General features: G+C 54.5%; 1 protein-coding gene across 11 annotated transcripts in view; it reads right to left on the bottom strand.

The window, feature by feature from the left end:
• Positions 1-16,674, bottom strand: part of LINGO1 (leucine rich repeat and Ig domain containing 1) — a 177,656-nt gene that overhangs the window by 66,321 nt on the left and 94,661 nt on the right. For 8 of the 11 annotated variants that reach the window (XM_081829609.1, XM_081829610.1, XM_081829617.1 and 5 more), the window contains exon 3: positions 8,721-8,895. The gene's annotated coding sequence lies outside the window, so the exon portion shown is untranslated. Of the gene's footprint in view, positions 1-975; positions 1,132-8,720; positions 8,896-16,674 lie in introns of those variants that run through there. The other 3 variants (XM_031019125.2, XM_006748165.3, XR_014148135.1) reach the window with 2 other exon arrangements.

The following is a 16,674-nucleotide window of genomic DNA, read 5'->3' as shown; positions in this document are numbered from 1 at the left end:
TAAAAATAAACAGGTGTGACTGATAACCGTGCAACTGAAAACAAAATCCTGCAAGCAACAGGCAATAACTGCTCCATTCTTTAACACCAGGATTTATTTACCTGGGAGTTTATTTTGATGATGAGAAATCCGTAACGGTGAGTTTGGTGATTTCGGTGAGAAATTTTTAACTGGGTGTAGACCTGAGGTTTTAACCCAGTTTGAGCACCTTGCACGGACCCTCACAGCCATGGGATTTGCTTGGATATGCTAATGGGAAGAAACTGTGCCCAGAATCTGCTGTGCTTTCTGCTTTTGTTTCCTATGGGCAAGTTTCCTGGCCAACGATGCTGAGAATGACATCCCATGGTCAGGGATCCAGTGATGGCTGTGGCTAGAGGGGAGAGTTGGCTGGGCTGGGGTCAGCTCAGACCCCCCGCCGAAAGTACACCTGAGCATCTCCACTCAGGGAGGAAGGAGTTTTAGATCTGGCTGTTATGGTCTGGTTCTCAGAGGCCGGATAATGTTGGGATGAATGCATGGGCTTGCAGAAAATGCCTGACTAGAACTGCTTGGGGGAGGATCCCCTGAGTGCAACATGAATCGTTCTCCCCTGAATGGTTTTTGCTGACTGATTGGGCTTTAATTCACTGTCTGCCGAGGGCTGGGGGGCTGAAAACAGAGGACAGAGGTTCAAAGGCAAGTATTAGACGAAGTTCCTGCAGGGAATTGAGGAAGAGCTGGCCCAGGGGTGAGGTGACAGGTGGAGGGAAGATGGAGGGGAAGGAGAAGGGAAAGAGGCATAGACACAGTGACGGTGAACGCCTTGCCATCATCGTCATCAGACTCATCACAGAGAGCATCCAAGGAGACCTCATGGGCTAAGCACTTCCTAGGTGCTAACACATTTAATCTCCACGAACATCTTGCGAGGCGGGTACCGTGATTGACTACATTTTCAGAATGGGGAAACTGAGGCACAGAGAGGGGAAGTAACTTGCCTTGTAAGGAATGGGGCTGCATGTCCAAGCCAGGCAGTGTGGTTCCTGCACTTGTCCTAAGAGTCCCTGATGAAACCGGGTTGGTCAGGTTAGAAGTGAATGAAAGTTTCCTCCATGCTGTTGGTGGCAATTCTGTCTGGGAGGGTCAGATCTAAGATGTCGAAAAAAATCCCCTTTTTGTCACTTACTGCTGTGTCACCTTGAGCAAGTTACTTAACCTCTCTGAGTCTGGTTCCTCGTCCATCAGACATACTTCATACGGTAGTTGGGATGACAGAGTGCGCGTGCGTGGTGCCGTGTACAGTAGCTGGCAGGGAACAGATGCCCCACACCCCTCCCGCTCCGTGCAGCCACAGTACAGATAGCCCATCTCCACAACCTGAAGCATGTACGTGCACGCACACATGTACTCCTCTGTGCTGTGTCCCTGCTCAAGTGAGCACTCACATGCACCTGCATGCATTTCCCTCCCTAATCCCGTCCCCAACTCAGGGTGGTGGGGGCACCAGCCAAGTAGTCCCCTAGCCACACACCCAGGCATTGCTCCGAAGTCCTTTCTTCCTCTCTCATCCTCACATCCTATCACCATGGGCAGCCAATCCTTGAATATTTCCCAAACTCACCTTCTCCCTAATTTTCCCCTGCCCTCCCCTGCCCACCCCCGCCCCCAGCGCAAAGTTCTCAGCTGCTTCCTATCCTCCGGCTTGCCTTGCTATCCCCCTCCACCCGCCCTCCGCACAGTGGCAATCAGAGCAACCTTTCCCAATCCCCAATCTGACCTCCACTTAAAACCCTTCCAGGAAGCCTGGCCAAGCAGGATGTGAAACTCAGAAGCTCTGAGGAGAAGTCTGACAGATTTGACTAAATAAAGATCTAAAGCTTCTATATGGCCAAAGAGACCATAATCCAAGTTAAAAAGACAAACAGCAGACTAGGGAAAATATTTCCAACACATACATCAGACAGAAAGTTTGAAAATTCCTAATATACTAAAAGCTCCTTTATGTCAATAAGAAAAAGGAAAAAGAAAAAGAAAAAGAAAGAAAAATGGGCAAAGATATGAACAGTCAATTCACAGAGGAGGAAATGCAAAAGGTCCACAACTGCATGAGAAGATGCTCAGCCTCGCTGCGGAGAAGGCAAGTGAGTGTTGAAACCACAGCAAGACATTTTCCTGGATGAGCACAAATTAAAAAGCTTGATAATGTTCAGTGCGGAGGATGGTGTGGGGAAACGGCCAGCCACAGATACCAAGGGTGGGAGCGTAAACGGGCCAAACCTTTTGGAAGAGCACTGTGGTGGTACCTATCAAAATGTAATAAACGTACCCTTCAACCAGGCAATTCCATGTCTAGAAATCTATCCTACCCAAATGCTTACACATGTCAGCAAGATATATATACAAGGATGGTCACTGAAGCGTCATTTGCAAGAGTGAAAGATTGAAGACAACCTAAATATTCCATCAACCCAGGACTAGTTACATAAATTACACTCTGGCCAAATAAGGGAATATTAGGCAACCATTAAAAGGGACACCACTGATCTGTGTGCCGTGACACTGACAGATGCCCACAACACACCGGAAAGTGAAAAAGGGAAGTTGTAGAGTAATGTGCATAATATGACTCTATTTCTTTTTTTTATAAAGTAATATACAGGGATGCCTGGCTGACTCAGTCACTGGAGCATGTGACTCTTGATCTTGGGGTTGTGGATTCGAGCCCCACATTGGGTGTAGAGATTAGTTAAAAATAAAATCTTAAAAAAATTAATATACAACAAGTATGTTTGTAAGGCACAGAAAAAAGTTCTGGAAGGAGGCACACCAGACCAACAACTGTGAGATCTTGGCAGAACGATTTAAGGGCAAAGAGGGAACTTCCATACTTAACAGGGCACACATCTACTGTTTCAATGTTTTTGCATGAGCAAATACTAAAAAAGAAAAAATACCCCATTCCATGGCCCCTCACAGGCTGCAAGGCAAATTCCTCAGTGTGGCCCCCAAGGTCCCTCAGGACACAGTGTTTGTGTGCCACCAGCCTGGGATCTTCCCTTGACCTGTTCTTAAGTCTAGACACAGCCGGAACCCTTGCATGTCCCCCAAACTGCCTCTGGATCTTCGTCTATGTGGTTCCCCCTCCTCAGCATATCCTTCCCTGCCTCTGGACCTCATCTTTCAAGTTGCTGCTCATATGTCAGCACCTTCTGGAAACTCTCCCTCAACACTCTGCCTTCAGGCCCCCTTGCATGGCCACGGTGACGACTGACGGTCTGGGAGCCACACTGTGTATCTGTGTCTTTACTGTGTGCTTTCCCCTGTGTTGACTGCTCTGATCCTCAGAGCAACCCCAGGTAGGTTTGTCATCACCTCATTGAACAGATGAGGAAACTGAGGCATGGAGAGATTCCAGTCATTGGCAGAGCCAGTGAGTAGAGCCAGGGAGAGTGCCCATGAAGCCCTCCACCAGCACTGGACTTGCCTTGTTCTTGCCCCCCACAACCTGGGCCCAGGGAAGTCCTCTGGGGCCACCAGCCAGCCCCCCAACCTCACCAGCCAGGGCTCCAGTGAGCATCCGGCCAGCCGTGGGGCTGGGACCAGTGCTGTGAGGGGCTAGTGGGCCCAGGACTGCTGAGGAAAGGGTCGAGTTTGCAGAGGTGCGGCCCTTCCCAAGGCAAGGCCCCTGCTACCTCCTGTGCACCTAGTACGTGCCAGGCCCTGGGGGTACCTGGCCTGGGAAGCCGGGGCCCCACCTTCCACACAGTTGCCAAGTCAGACACAGGAAAGCCAGGAGGCTCGGGGCGGGGGGTGGGGGGGCGGGCAGGAAAGAGCTGTAGGACGGTGCTCAGGGAGGGTGGTGGGTGACTTCTGACTGCAGTGACAGCAGACAGGGTGTCTCCATGAAGGAAGTGGCATTTGGGCCCAGCCTGGAAAGATGAAGGGGGTTTGGGCAGATGGAGTTGGGGAGGGGAACTCCAGGGGGTTGGAACAGCTTGAATAAGGGCCTGGGGGTGGGAAAGCGTGGGGCGGGCTGGGGAAGAGTCACTGGTTCTGGCTGGAGGACACATCGAGGAGGGAGGAGGGATGTGGCAGTGGATGGGGAGGGAGGTGGGGGGGAGGCTTGGAGAGACGGAGGGAGGGGGAGTGCCCGGAAGCAAGAGGGGGTAATCTGGAGGGGTGGCTTGGCCTAGGATTTGAGCTTGTCAGGCAAGCTTCACCTTTGCACTTAGCGGTGTGAGTTGGACCTAGTTCCTGACCTTGCTTGCTTCCTTCACCTGTATAAGTACCTTCCCAGACTGCTGAGGATTCAGTGAGACAGTGGTTTAGGGAGGGGGAGCATGGTGCCTGAGGACAGAGGGCTGGCTCCCTGGGGCCATCTCCTGTGGAGTGTGAACTCGTGTGTGCGCAGAAAGTGTCCAAGTGCCATCCTGTGTTTACATTCGAGATAATGTGACTTCAGACCCTTTAACCTTAAAGACAGATGAGAGGCAGAGCCCCATGATCTTGACGATTTCCCCATGTGAGTGGTGGGTGGGCACGCTGGGTGGTTTCTCTAGGCCTGGGTTCTCAGAAAGGAAAGAAGAAGGGAAATGGGGAAGAAGAAGAATCGGGAGGAATCTAGTGGAGTCAGGAGAGGGGAGGGGCAGGGATGAAGACAGCAGGAGAGCCTTGTTCCTGGGGCTCAGCCCCTCCCTAGCCGGGACCCTCCGCTTCCCTCACTCCTCACGCCCCAGACGCCAGTCTGATAGGCCCAGCCAGGTAGGGGTGGAGGAGTCAGAAGCGGAGGCCTCCTGCCCCCCAGGACAGGTCCATTCCCTGGCAGATGCACAGGAACAGCAGTGAGCCGGCCTGGAGGCCCGAAAGCTCTGGGAACTCGCCCCACCGGGCTAGTGCAGGCTCAGCACCTCTTTCCTCTTGGATGAGATGGATAAAAATGCTTGCCTTGTAAGGTAACATTATCGGCCCAGTGCCCCGTACCCCGGCCAACCCTTTCCACACACGAGGCCCTTGGTTCACCAGGAGCTTAGGGTGGCCTGGGGGCATCCCAGCCAGTTCTCGTAGGGAGAACTGCTCACCTGAGGCCCCCGCAGCCACCGCCATGGGCACCGTCCTCCTCACCTCTGGCAGACCAGTCTCAGCCTCCCCACGGGGCCCTGCTTCCAGCCCCACCCCGCCCCCCACCTGCCGTTGGAGGAAGCTCTTAGTGCGGATCCAGAGCCCCCAGCCCTCTGGGTCTCCCCCACCTCAGCTCTGATCACTCGGTGCCTGTTTGCTTGTCACCTCCCCCACCAGCCTTGTGGGCAGGGATCTGACTCATCTTGGCCATTCCAGAGACAAGTGTGGGGCCTGGCACAGGAATCCTGCCCACAGGCAAGAGAGCTGGCAGTGAGGATGGACAAACAGGTCTGTTCACCCTTCCCACCCCAGCACCCGTTAGTTACTCTGTTTGCAAATCCATGACAATGCTGGGCTAAGTATGGGGCTGGGGTCAAGGCTCCTCTAGGACTGGGATCAAGGTTCAGTCTGTCCAGGATCAAGGCTCAGTGTGGGGGTAGGGTCAGGTCTCACTAAAGAAGTTTTCTGCCTCCCCCCCATGAAAGACGCAGGACTCTCCCCAGCCTTACCCACTGCTTGAAAACAACATGTTCTGCCCTTTACGTGCAGGGGCCTGTCTTCTGGGTCCTCATTATGCCCACCTTCTACCCTGGCACGGCCCGTCCTATGCTCCACCTCACACAGCTATGCTGGGATTCCCATATTCCCTTTACCCCAGCCCCCACCTGACCCCAGCAAAAGTGGCCCAAGGCAGGAAGTACTTCCTTGCAGTCCTAACTGGCCTTCGGAAACGCAGCAAGGATCCGTCCTTCTGGCACGGATACATTCCCAAGTCAAGGAGGAGTGGTTGGCAGGTTATCTCAGATTTCTCGATTATCCACCCCACTGCCCTCACTCCATTAGCCCAGATAGAGCCAACGGAGGTAAAGCCAGGTCTGGCTGAACATGCAGGTAAAGGCGTCCACTGGCCCATGCAATGAGATGTGATACCCAAAATGACCCGCCACTCGCAGTGCCTGAAATCCCTCCTTTGTGCTCCTTGCTTTAAGCCACCCTTGCCAAGCCCCCCTCTGAAACCTCTGTTCTGGGTCAGTGATCAGCTCTGAGTGTGGGGCATGTTGGATCCCTCAGCCCTGGGAGACTCAGGCCTAGCCCAGTCCCGGCTCTCGCAGCTCGGAAATGGGAGCTGCACCAGGGGCTGCCCTGGGTGGGCAGCAGAGCCAGGCTTACTTCCAAGACTGGGGGATGCACCCACCCTTCCACCCCCACCCACGCAGCCAAGCCCCCCACCATCTCTGCTGCTCTCAAGCAGAGGGTCAAGTTGGTTTGCTGGCAAGACACATGGTTCTCATTTTAATTAATTAAAGAAAAATCTAATCACTGCATTAAACTTCTCATTACTCCACTTGAATACCCGTTAAGTAAATTTAATTACCAAAGGATTGGGTTTCCCAGCCTCTTTCATTAGCTTCTGATAAGATGAAAAGTGGGCAGGGAGAAGGATGGGAAGCAGAACAATGTCCTTCCTGACCCATGGAGGGCAGGGTGGGCACCGTACCAGGGCTGCCATGGTCAAGCTTGGGTGTCTCACCAGGGACAGGTTCAGCCCAGGGCCTTGGGAGAGACCCTCCCTCCCCAGCTGCCCTTAGGAAGGGGAAAGCCTCGCACTTGGCTGAATGCTTTATCCAAGGCCAGTCTTGGTTATTTATAATTTACACCCCACCACCTTCTAAAAGAGTTTGAGGCTGCTGAGAAGAGCACAGGCTGAAAAATAAGAAATCAGAAGAAGAAAAAATTGAGAGAGAAGAAGCCAGAGGTAAGGCCACTGAGCAACTGTATGCCAGCATCCTGAGCACTTACTAGACATGGGGCCCAAACTAGCTATGAGCTTCCTAGCAGCCAAGGCAAAGAGAGCAACACACTTTGGCACTGCTGCTGGAACCCCCAGAGTATCCATGAGGGAGTGCACACTGGACCTTGGCCTTTCCATCTGTAAAAAGGGTGGGGCTGGAGGAAGGACTACTGGAGAGCAACGTTGGCTGGAGCAGTGAGCAGAAGCTTCCTGGAGAGAGAGGAACCCACACAGGCCCTAAAGAGAGGATGGGGTAGAGAGCAAGAAAAGGCATAGCAGGTGGGGGGATCGCATGGCTGAGGTTGAAGGGAAAAACAAACAATTAGAGGGGAAGAGGCAGGGGGCAGAGGAAGGACAAGGAGGCCTGGGGTGGAAAAACTTCTCGAAAGGAGGGGATGAAGGTCCACCCCATCACCAGACCCCAGGGTGGAAGGGACTGGCCCTGCTGGCTGGGGCAGAAGGAGCCAAAGCCAGAGGAGGCAGCAGGCCAGGGGGCTCCAGGACAGGCCAGGTCGGGGACACGGGTCCTATGCTAGATGGTGCCTGCCCAGAGCCCCTCCCCAGCCGCTGGGAGTGTGGGCTGCTTCAGCTCACGGCACCCCCTTCTCCAGAGAACCGCCCTCTGCCCACGGGGCCCCCTACAGGTACTACAGGCACGACCCATAGTCGGCGACTGACCGGTACAGGGTACAAAAGCCCGGCTGCCCCGTGTGGGCGGCAAGTCTACGGCGTCAACTCTACTCCAGGGCCCCCGGGACCAGCCCAAGCCTAGACTTTCCCTGAGACCATGACCTCCCTCATTCCTGCCCCAATTTCTTCTCTTCCTCCCTTCTCCCAAGAGCCCATGCTCCATAAGTCTCATGTTCACAAATCCTTGTCTCAGACTTTGCTTCTAGGGATTCTGACTGACAATTCTCCCTCTGCAACTCCTTCCACGTTTGAAGAAAACAGGATGTTGCAAACTCCCCAGGAGGGAAATAGAAGGGGAAGAGAACGAGGATGTACGGAGTAGCTGCTAGATGCCTGTGCTTCCCATACATCATTTCAAGTAGCTCTGAGAGCACCCTTACCAGGGGTTCTGCATCAGATAAGGGAACTGAGGCTCAGAGAGGCATAGGGATTTGCCCAAGGACACACCACACATCTGCATCTATCTGGGACTGGCTTCAAGCTGTCCAAGCTGGACAGACCCCACCGATCATTTGTCACTTGTCTCCCTCAGTTGGGGGTGACTTCTTCCACCAGCTAGATCCCAAGCTTCCTTTGGGAAACACCCTCCCCTCATTCCTGGTCACATGGTTGGGGAAGGACAGACCCTGACCCCCAGCACCTTTATGTTTCCAGGACCTGTGGACCCAGTTAAAGGGTCAGGACAATCCAAACAAGGATCCAATAGGGCCCAAGAGATCAACCCCAGCACTTTTATTTGTTCTATCAAGAATGCAGAATTTGTCTCCAACCCTGACCCCAGATTTAAACCTGGAAGCATGTTGCCCCAGAAACTGTTGGCCGACATCTTGTGACCATGTCATGTGAAATGCTCCTAGGAGTGGAGGTGAAGCATAGAAATACAGACAGAAAACAGGTCCTGGTCACATTGTTCGAACCACTGGATCAAATCCTGCCTGAAGCCCAACCTACCTCTGACCCTTCAGTTACATGAGCTGATAATTTTATTTTATTTAAACAGGTTTTTTGCTACTTGCAACCAAGGGGATTCTGACAGACACAGTATTCAGAAAGGTATCTTTCCTATTCCCGAGACCCAGAAGGCCCAGCTGAGTATCCCCAGGGGCCAGGGAGTGAGCAGAGTGGGGATGCCACCTACCGTGACTGCTACTGTGCCCCTCTGAGTCCTGAAGCTTGAGGAGTCCCCAGGCTGGGGTGAGGAGTGGGCTTGGAAGTTGGTCCAAGGGCTGCACAGGGACAGAGCCCTGTAGATGCAGGTGGGGGACTGTGTGGCCTCACAGACTCAGGGCAGCCAGGACATGGCCATGGGATCTCTGGAAAACAAGAGAAACAAGAGTGAGCAGTGGGGTTTATAGGGGGACAGAGGGGCCCATGGGCGCGGGGGTAGGGCAGAAGGCGGCTACACTTCAGCAAAGGTGAGAGCCAATTTCTCTTCATTTCCTCATACCTTGCCTCGTATTTCCCCTATTCACTATACCCTGCCCCCACCCCGTACCTCTCCCTCCCCCTGTGACACCTCCAGGCTGCAGAAAAGCAACTGTGGGAGGGAGGGGCTCCCTCTGACAGGAAGGGAGAGGTGGGGGACAGGTGTGGCCAGAATCCCTGGGTAGCCAGCGCGTGTGTGCCTACTGCTGGGGAGAGAAGCAGCTTCACCCTCACGCTTGGGCTCACTTCTCACGGCTCCTCTCCCAGCAGGTGCCCAGAGCCGACTTAGGGCCTGAGGCAGCCAGAGCAGGACAAGATGAGTGAGGTGGCCATCTTCTCTGCTCCCTAGTCTAGACTTCTAAAAGAATCCCAGAGAGGACAATGCTTTCCCCAAGGGAACCAGTGACGTTTCAGGCAGGGGGCAGAGAGCAGCTCCGACTGCCCCCCAGCTGCCCTCCCGCCTGAGGAATCAGGAGACCACCTACTCTGTCTTCATGCCAGCCTCCCTTGGGCACTGTCCCCAGCTGGGGCCACCCCTCTTGGGGCCCATACATTTGCCCAGCTTCTCTTGGAGGCCACACTAGGACCTCTCTGGAGAGAAGCAGTCACGGATACTTCAGACTCTGGACACTACCAGAGGTCCCAGCCTGTGCAAAGTCACGAAGCCTTGTTAGGCCCTTAATGAGTCCTCGGAGCTCAGGGCTGCCGGCCTTCTTCTTGGTTCCATAAGAAGGCATGATGACAGAGATCCCGAACCACAGCACATTAGGGCTGATTGGATTTCTGGAAATGTCTCTAGACCAGCCCAGCCCCACAGAGCTTTCTGCAGTGAAGGGAACGTTCTATACCTGTGCGGCCCAGTGTGGTAGCCACTAGCCACGACGGGATTCGGAAACGTGGACAGTGTGACTAAGAAACTGATTTCAAATTTTTTATTTAATTACTTTATATTTAAATCAAAATAGCCACAGGTGGCTAGTGGCGACCAGAGGAGACAGTGCAGCTCTGGACCAAGCCTTGCCCAGCCCCTGGCCACAGCACACGAGGAAAACGGAGGTCCACAGACAGGAAGGGATTTGCTCAAGGTCAGACAGTATGTGACAGAGACACAAAGGCCAAAGCAGAACCTTGTTCCTCCAGCTCCTAGTGCCACTGCCCGCCCCACGGTGGCCTCGTGTCCTCCCACCACGTTCGGCCCCGTCACACTAGATGCCCTGCCTTTCCCACCATGCTCAGGGCTCACACTGGGTGTCTCACTGCCGCCCCCCGAGCAGGCTATCAGGCCACCTTGGAAGGGACCCAGCTCTCCCAGCCACTGCCGCTGGCCCGTCCCTCCGTCCTTCCGACAAAGCAGCCTCAACCAATGTCCCTGAAGTTGCCTGGGGAAATCATCCCTCAGAAGGAAGTGCTCCGGGCACACAGATGTTCATGGAAGGGTTATTTATAACAGCAAGATACTGGAAGCTGCCTAAACATCCCACAACAGAGATGACAAAGTGCATCGTGACACCTCCACTCGAAGGACTATTACACGGCCATTAACAGGGATAACCATGGAACTCTAACGACATTGAACAAGAAAACAGAGAAGATGGGTGGGGGGGGTGGGCAGCAGCGGTGGCCGGGGCCCCGCGCACACTGAGGCCCGCACAGCCGAGATCCCCCGCCCTGTGCCGCAGCGTCATGGGGGGCCGATGACATAACCACTTTACAGATGGACGAGCGGAGTCCAGAGAAGCCACGCGTGCTCCTGGTTATAGGGGGAGTAAGGGCAGAGTCAGGGCCTGCGCTCTCGCTTTCTGACCCTCAGGCCAGACTTCCACGGCGGCTTCTTCTTGCCATGATGGCAACATCATGGATGCCCCTTCCTTTCCATTTATTTACTCCTCTTATTTAACAAACACATACAAAGTGCCCGGCACCTTTTGCAGTGCTTTCTAGATGTTGACTCGTGTAATCTGCACAAGAACTGTAAGATGGAGCAATTATGATGCCCTGATTTTTTTTTTTTTTGGACAAGGAAAGCAAGGTATAGAGAGATGAAGCCACTTGTCTAAGGTGAAGAGCCCCTTGAACTCCCCGCACGTTTGGCAAGTTTCCAGCATTGTCTTCGCAGGAAAAGGGCAAGGAGACAGGGAGGGATCAGTTGTTGCCTTGGGTGGGTGAAAACAAGTGTGTGCGTGTGTGTGTGTGTGTGTGTTTTCCCTTTTAAATTTCATAAAAATTCTTTTTATGGCAATTGAAAGAAAAAATTCAAGAAATAAAATAAATGTCTCAAAATCTGTCTTTAAAAAACAAGCACACACACACGAAATAAAAACATATCAAGGTCAAGCTCCTGATGCCTCCAAGAGACCTCCGCTGTGAACATAATCCACCTCCCAGCAGCAAAGCTCCTGTCTCCAGGCTTTTCTGCTCACTTCCTGTCGCCCTGGCCACTCCCTCCTGCCTGGGCGAGATCCTCACCTCAGAGGTCAGTGGGGAGCGGCCCTGGGTGGAGGCAGACTTCAATAAACGCCTCCCGCCACTCCGCACAGCGCCACAGGCCAGTGGGCCCGCTGCCTGTGGGGTCCAGCCACTGGCAAGGGCTGACCTCGAGAGGCCACGGCATCCGGGCCTCTGCCTCCAGCCCCAGCCAGCCCCATTCCACAGATGGAGAGACTGAGGCCTAAGGGGTGAAAGACCTCAGCGGAGGTTACACTGCTACCGAACAGTGACACACGTACGTGCGCACACACACGTGTGACCCATATGTTCCTGCATGCCGTGCTTCAGGTTCATGGCCAGCCCTCTCACTGAAGGAGCAGATGATTCCCAGCTTACCCACATGCACTCTCACACACACAATCGTTACATCATTAACTGCTACCATATCCACAATTGTTTAATTTGCTATTTCTCCTTTACATGTTTCTGTGTTATTTTTCATCTTTTCACCACATACTTGTTGAGCCTTTACTACATGCCAGGTGTATTATAGATGCTGAGAATTCAGTGGGCTACAAAACAGACAAGTTTGATGCTCTCGTGGGGAGGGGGGTAAAGATGATTAGCAAATAAACAAGGAAGATAACTGCAAAGAGCAACAAGTACAATCAAGATAATTAAACCAGGTAACAGGAGAGAGAGGTCCTGGGGTGGGGCTAGCTGGTGGGTCAGGGAAGGTCTCTGTGCAGACGCCATACCCGAATTCACACCTAGAGGATAAGGAACCAGCCTCACCTTGAGCCGGAGGAGGAGGAGAGCAGAGGCGGGTGGGAGGCCGGTGTTTTTGGGGCCTGGCAGGAGGTGGGCAGAGGTGGGAACAACTGTGAGAAATGAGGCCACAGAGGGAGGTTGGGGCCTCGGGGCCAAGGTCGGGGCCTCGGGCTTCGCCTCCGGGGTGATGAAAAGTCACCAGGGAAGGGCTGTGAGGTCTTCTTCGCTGTGAAAAGTTCCCTGGGGCTGCTGAGTGGAGGCTGGATTTAAAGGAGCGGGCACGGGAGCAAGGGCCCAGTGGGCTGGCTGCCGCAGCTGCCAACACACAGCGACAAGGCTGGGCCCAGGTGAGGGAGGACTAGACGGATTCAGGGTGCGTGCGGGAGCAGGGCCAGCTCCTCCGAAGTTGGCGGGTGAGCTGGATGTGAGGGAGTGGGAGTAAGAAAAGGAACCACGGATGACTCTTATCTTCCACCACACACATGCCCTGCTTTTACCACCACCCCCCATACAATTTGCACGATTAGAAAATAACACCGCAGATGAGCAAGTACCACCCCCCACACTGAGTCTCGCATGCCCCTGAGGCATCTTACTTCCAGAGCCCCTGCTCTGTTCCCTGTCCTGTGTGTGGTGCGTGGGGAGGAGCAAGACTGGGTCCCGCCCTCAGGCTGACAAGATTGTCCAAAAAGGCAGGATAGGAGAGGGTTCGGGGGCTGCCCCAGAGCAGGCCCCCAGCTGGCTGCACCTGTGAGCAGCAAGGCTGGGGAAAAGCCGGCTTCAGAGCCCTTGCACCAGCCCCTGCTAGCCCCCCTGCTAGCCATGGGACCCTGGGGAAGTTCTTCCACATCCCCAGACTCGCTCAGCCCCCTCATCTTCGGAGTGGCTACCACCATCCTCCCACATAAGGCTGTGATGAAGGGTCGGTGAAATGAGACATGTCAAGAACTGGCATTTGTAAATATTAGCGTCCTTCCCCTTTTGTTTTCAAAAGGGGGCCAAAAAAGCCAATTCGGGCTTAGACCAGTAAGCTTCCCATCCATTCTAATAAGAAATTCTAGAAGTGCTGCACAGAACACAGGAAAGACAATGGCAAGTTTGAGTTCACTTACCAAAGAATCTTGCAGGATAACTACATGTCCCCTCTTGGCTGTTCGAAAGGATGACATGCATTCCAGCCAGCCAGGAGCGAGGCCCTCATGACATCCTTATGTAGGAGACAGAAAGCTATGCGCTGGCTCACTCAGTGGTTAGCTAAATAACCATGTCCAGGAATGTGGGAGAGTGGGTCACACCGGCTCTTGGGGGAGGATTCGCCCCTGGCAGTGGCAGGGCTGGTCCTTGGCCCTGCCCGGAACAACTTTTTTGGCAGAGACTAGGATGGAACCTTGAAGGTAGGTCCAGCCTGAGAGGGGTCAACTAGGGAGGCAGGGTCTCCTGTTCAAGGCCTTCCATGCACCCTAGGAATGGGCCACAGTATATAAAAGAGAGTTACCAGAACCTGGGTAAGCTGAGTAGCTCCAGAACCTGGGTAAGCTGAGTAGCTCCAAGAACCACTACACAGAGAGGCCAGGGACTCTGGTCATGGACTCTGTGGAGCCTGGTGGCCAGGAGACAGAGAGGCTAGGTAAGCCAGTTGCTTCGGCTCTGGAGACAGTGCAGCTACTTCCAGAAAGCCATGCCCAGGCATCTATGTGCCTGTCTAGAAGGTATTTGATAACATGAAATCTGCCCATGGGGATCCTGACAGGAAGAGGTGGGCCTGGAACCATGTTCCCTGGGGAAGTCTCAAAAGGCCTGGTCAGGACATTAGGTCCCTGACAAAGACACTTAGCATTTATGTGCCCAGAGAGCTGACCTAAGTCCAGTGGAAAAAAAAGATTCTAGGGAGACAGATTTCTGTCCATCACGAGGAGTAGTGAGCTCCCTGTCCCTGGGGGCATGCAAGCAGAAGTCTGGGAACCATGTATGTTGGGTGGGGATTTTGCACTAAATGGGGAAGTTGCTTTCAACCATGGGTTTCTTTAATTCTATCCCCATATGAATCAGGGCAAAGTGGGTGTCAGAGAGAGTGAAGGGAAAGGAAGGTCATGACCATAATGATAGTTATTATTAGTACTACATTATAGATCATTGCACATTCCCATACATTCTCTAACTGGATCTTCTGCCCATCCCAGGGCAGGATGATTAACCCCATTTATAGGATGAGGCAGTGGAGGCCCAGACAGGAAATGGAACCAGTCCAAGTTCCCACAGCACATCAGCCCCAGATTCCTTCTATGGCCCAACACCTAGGGGGCCTTCCCCTCCTGCACCCTCAATGGTCATCCCACCACCCCTGCCCCAGAAGGAGCAGAAATCTCTCCACCACGTGGGGATTTCATCCAGGTGCCGAGACTCCTCATTCCCGATGGTTAGAGATTCTTTTTGCCCAACCCCCTGGAACCTGGGAGGGGAATCCCAGCCCAGAAGGCTTCTCCTCCCTGGCTACCCAAGCCCTGCTCTTCCATTCTCCCTGCTCCGTCCCCTGGTGGTCCAGCCACAGCCCCTTATGTGGGTTCCTTCAAACCAGACCTGCATCCAGACACTAGGCTTTGCCCAGGAAGTGAACTCAAGAAGGGTCCCTCCCCCAGGCCTCATTCTCCTCAAACTTACACAGGCGGCTTGTGAGTGGGGGAACCAGAGCCCACCCTGCCAGGCACGCCTCCTGGCCACCTTCCCCCTTCCTAGCCAAGAGGGGCCGAGAGAGAGGGAGAGAGGGCATCTGGGCAGGGGCGGTGGTAGTCCCTGGGGAAGAGGACCCGCAGGGCAGCCGCATCCGGTACCGCTCCTCGCCCACAGCACACCCTGAGCCCTCAGGATCCTTTTACTTTCCAGGTGAGGGAATGAAGGCTCAGAGAGATGAAGGAACTTGTCCAAGTTCAAAATATTAAATGGAACAGAAGAAACAGCTTGTAAGTCCTGGAGTCAGGGTTTGAACCCGGGACCAGCTGAATCCAACCACCTGGCGCTTTCGCGTGCCCCCTGCTGTCGGTGCAGAAGTAGCAGGCGGCTCAGACAGGCGGCCTGGTGGGCAGAAGACAGGGGTGAGATGGCAAGACAGAGACACGGGGCAGCGGGGACGGATGAACCGACAAGTGGCTCCTGCAGGGGCCAGAACGAGACAGCTCCCGAAGCCACCCTCCTGATCGATGAAAGGCCACCAAGTGCCACCTCTGCTGCCATCTGCCCCTCACATCTGCCCCAAGTGTTGCCTGAGTCCTTCCCCAGACATCCAGGCCTGAGCGCCAGACAAAACTCCTCCCTTGAGTCTCCCATTCTCGGAGGGTCCCAGGCCAGGGCCTGGGGGGTCCGCCCTGGGGCGGGGGCCGGGGATGGGCAGAGGGAGTAGGGGGCCTGTCCTAGCCCCGGGCAAGACCGTCTGCCCAGCTTCCGCAGCCCACGCCCAGCCCGCGGGTGTAGCACGCAGACTGCCCACCCGCACGGCACACCCTCCGGCCCCATGTGGCCGAGCCGGGTGTCCCCGGGCCCTGCTGGCGGCCAAGTACAACCCGCCTGTCCTCAGAGCATGCAGGCTTTGAGCAACAGCCTCGCCACTGAATATTTAAGAAGGAAAATACTTTTTTTTTTTTCCAAGAAAGAGAGAGAGAGAAAGGGAGGGAGGAGGAAGCCCGCAAAAAAGGAGGAGGGAAAGAGGGAGGGAGAAACCTACCCCATCACTGCAGTCAAGGTCACAGGCATCGTCGTGGGGCGGCGCGGGCAAGGAGCCTTTAATCTGAGAGTTCAGGCTGAGGAAACTAAACGCTTGAAGCTGGAGTACATTACTGCCCTGAATGATCTGTCGGCTTCTATTAGGCTAAATATCTCTGTATAATGGGGAATTATCCTCTGAAAAGGCAAACTGCCGGCCTCTGCAGGGAGGGGGCGTGCGGCGGGAACCTCTCCTCATGAGGGTTCTCCCACGGGAGGGGGGGAAGAGCAGGACCAACTCAGAAAGCCACCCCCCATCCACACCCCCTCCCCGGAAAGTCACAGTCAGCAGCTGTTTGATGCTTCTGGCGGGCGCCAGCCTCCCTCCCCCTCTTCCTCAGACTCTCCTTCACTCCCTCCACATAGGAGCCTGAAAAGATGCCAGACCGGGGGTAGAGGCCTGACAATGCCTTGGTCACAGCAGGTGACCTGGGGGGAGTCCCTGAGCCTCTCGGAACCTCTGCGTCCCCACCTTTTAGACGGAGCTCGTAACAGCCACCCAAAGGCCGTACCGGGGCAGGGTATGAAGCTGGCCCAGCGCCCAGCAGGGTGGGTACCCAGGATGGTTTCACTCGTGCTGAGCCACCCACTGGTGAGGACCTCCCCCTCCAAGTCCCCTCCTCCTCCTCCTCACTCCCCACTGGGCATCATCACCTCCTCCAGGAAACACGCCCTCCAGGAACCCCACTCATGGGTATCTCCTACAGCCAGAAACC

This window comes from Leptonychotes weddellii, chromosome 9, assembly GCF_054177405.1.
Source record: "Leptonychotes weddellii isolate Sample4059 chromosome 9, ASM5417740v2, whole genome shotgun sequence".
NCBI classification, from domain to species: domain Eukaryota; kingdom Metazoa; phylum Chordata; class Mammalia; order Carnivora; family Phocidae; genus Leptonychotes; species Leptonychotes weddellii.
The sequence above is the reverse complement of the archived record's forward strand: the minus strand, read 5'-3'. Positions and strand labels throughout refer to the sequence as shown.